The sequence below is a fragment of the Medicago sativa genome, chromosome 5 (assembly GCF_051527215.1).
Source record: "Medicago sativa cultivar Bolivia chromosome 5, Bolivia_mono, whole genome shotgun sequence".
NCBI lineage: Eukaryota > Viridiplantae > Streptophyta > Magnoliopsida > Fabales > Fabaceae > Medicago > Medicago sativa.
The window spans coordinates 73,452,444-73,455,944 of record NC_140753.1 but is presented as its reverse complement, the minus strand read 5'-3'; positions in this window follow the sequence as shown (position 1 = coordinate 73,455,944).

The window sequence follows — 3,501 nt, the reverse complement described above, 5'->3', positions numbered from 1 at the left end:
GGTGTAAGGTCCGGTATTGCTCATGAGGCCTATACACAGTGGGTGATAAACCAAGCTGAGGAGATTGGTATGCCTTACCCCTCTATGAGATATGTGTCTGCATCTGTTCCTACCATGCCTTTGCCGCTACTTCCACCTACCCAGGAGATGTATCAGGAGCATCTAGCTATGGAGAGTCGGGAGAAGCGTCAGTGGAGAGCTAGATACTATGAGGCTGAGAACTTGATCATGACTTTGGATGGAAAGGGTGAGCAACAGACTCATGAGGTCTTGACACTGAAGAAAGAGCTAGCTAAGGCTAAGAGAGAGATTGAGGAGAAAGATAGATTGCTTATGAGGGACTCCAAGAGAGCTAGGGGTGCCCGTGATTTCTATGCACGATACTGTAGCTATGAGTCCGACTCTGAGGATGACGCTTCCACTTCCTATGCTTGAGGACTTCCATTTCCTGTTGTTGTTTCCATTAGTTTATGTTGAAATTGTCTTGTAAAACTATATGTTGGTTGTTTGTTTCCCGTTTATGTTAATTGTTGTTTAGTAATGTTTACGAGTTTTTAATTTGTCTAAAACCCTTCGATAACATAAAAAGAGTCTTTTTTGCATGTGCATTAACACATTTCATGCATCATATGCACTCATCGGTCACAAAAAACTTCTCTCGTGCTCATTGCCTCCTGGTTTTGTCCGCCGCAGTCTGAAAAGTGGCTTGTGTTCGCAAAGTCTACCAACCAGATAGAATTCATCAAACAAGATTTCACAAGAGAAGGATGATGGCTAATTTTGAAGAAGAAAATGCTCAGCTCCGTGCCGAATTGGCTGCTATGAAAGAAGACTTGGCCAAGGCTCATGACGCTATGTCCGCTATGATGGCTTCACAAGAACAGCCAGCCACTTCTGTTCCAGTTACTGCTGAGGTGATTCCCTCTATCCCACTATCTACTGTGGCTACTGATGCTCGTTTTGTTATGCCCAACGGCCGTCCTTATGGCCTCTCAGCTTACTACTCTCCTAATACTGCTGCTGGTGTCTCTGGTTTTGCTGGTCAAGGACAGATTCCCGTGTCTACTGCTATGCCTCAAGTAACCACTGTTGTTACCGACCCTATTGTACACACTGTGCAACAGGTGATTGATGTTGACACTCCGCGTGGACAAGATCCCGCAATGGAAGCTATGAAGAGACAATTAAGGGAGTTGGCTGGAGAACTCCGTGAGGTCAAGGCTAGCCGACGAAACAATGGTGCTCCTGCTAAAGCTCGTGATCTATGCTTGGTATCCCGATTTGAAGTTCCTAAGAAATTCAAAGAGCCAGAATTTGACAAGTATAATGGGACTTCTTGCCCACACAACCATGTTATCCGGTATGTCCGAAAGATGGCTAACTACGCCGACAATGATGCACTGATGATCCACTGCTTTCAGAGTAGCTTGACAGATGATGCAGCAGATTGGTACACTAGTCTGAGCAAAGACAACATTCATACTTTTGAGGAACTCGCTGCTGCCTTTGAAGGTCAATATGAGTTCAACACCCGTCTGAGACCAAATAGGGACTCTCTTAAAGCCCTATCTCAGAAATCAGATGAAACATTCCGTGAGTATGCTCAAAGGTGGAGAGGGGCAGCTGCCCGTGTTTCTCCTCGACTTGATGAGGAAGAGTTAACACAAACATTCCTGAAGACTCTGAAGAAAGAATACAAGGAGAGAATGATAGTCTCTGCCCCAAACAACTTCTCTGATATGGTTACAATGGGAACTCGTCTAGAGGAGGCTGTCAGAGATGGTATTATTGTCCTTGTGAAAGGTGAATCTTCAAACAATGCACCAAAGAAGTATGGTAACGGTCATCACAAGAGGAAAGAATCTGACGTAGGAATGGTGTCTGGTAACCCATCTGCAGCTGCTACACAATTTCCTCTGCCTTATCATTACATGCAGTACTCTCAACATCCTTTCTTCCCACCATTCTACCAACAATATCCTCTGCCACCGGGTCAACCACCAATGCCCGTCAATGCCATTCCTCAACAAGTACAACAACAGCCTCCTGCTCAACAGCAACGGCAGCAACAACAAGGTCCCCGACCCAAACCTTCTTTTCAAACGATACCAATGCGGTATGGTGAGCTGCTCCCAACTCTATTGGCTAAGGGACGCTGTGTTACTAGACCAGGCAAGCCTCCGCCTAATCCATTGCCTCCCAGGTTCCGTCAGGACTTAACATGTGAATTCCACCAGGGTGCTCAAGGCCACGATGTTGAAGGTTGCTTTGCTCTGAAATATATTGTGAAAGATCTGATAGAAAAAGGACGATTGACTTTTGAGAACAGTGTTCCTCATGTCCTTGACAACCCGCTTCCAAACCATGCTGCTGTCAATATGATTGAGGCCTTTGAAAGGGTTCCTGTCCCTCCAGAGGATCCCATTTTGGATGTCCGCAATGTTGTTACTCCTTTGGTACCGTTGCATGTCAAGCTCTGCCAGGCTACTCTGTTCAATCATGATCATGCTGCTTGTTCAGAATGTCTGCAGAACCCTATGGGCTGTTGTGTTGTGCAAAATGATATTCAGAGTCTGATGGATGACAAACACTTGATTACCAGTGATGTATGTGTGATTGTACCAGTGTTCCATGACTCTCCTGCTGGAAGTGTATCTCAGGCAAAGAATGTTGAACCTTTGGTGATCAGGTTACCTGGTCCGGTATCTTATACCTCTACCAAAGCAATTCCCTACAAGTACAATGCAACCATGATTGAAAACGGAGTGGAGGTGCCTCTGGTGTCCCCAGCTACAGTTGATAATGTTGCTAGTGAAGTTACAGTCCTCAGAAGTGGAAAAGTCCGTCCACCTTTGTTTCAAAAGAAAGTGGTGACACCTATTGCCACGGTAACTCCACCAATTGCTCCTCCTGTTGACAAGAACACCGGCCCAGCAGGCCAATCTATTGAAGAGTCCAATCTGGACGAAATCCTGAGGCTTATCAAGAAAAGTGACTATAAGATTGTTGACCAGCTGCTACAGACCCCATCAAAGATATCCATCTTGTCTCTACTCATGAGCTCAGAAGCTCACAGGAAGGTGTTAATGAAGATACTGGAGCAAGCTTATGTTGACCATGAAGTCTCTGTGGATCAATTTGATGGGATAGTGAGCAATATTACTGCCTGCAACAACTTGGGGTTCGGTGACGATGAGCTCCCCGAAGCAGGGAAACGCCACAACTTGGCTCTACATATCTCGGTGCACTGTGGATCCGATATGATATCCAACGTATTGGTGGACACTGGATCGTCTCTGAATGTAATGCCTGAATCCACACTAAGGCAATTGAGCCATCATGGAATTTCTCTGAGGGGTAGCAGTTATCTGGTTAAAGCTTTTGATGGATCCCGCAAGGATGTTCTCGGGGAAGTGGACTTGCCAATCACCGTTGGTCCCGAGACATTTCAAATAACTTTCCAAGTCATGGATATCAATGCCTCTTACAGCTGTCTCCTCG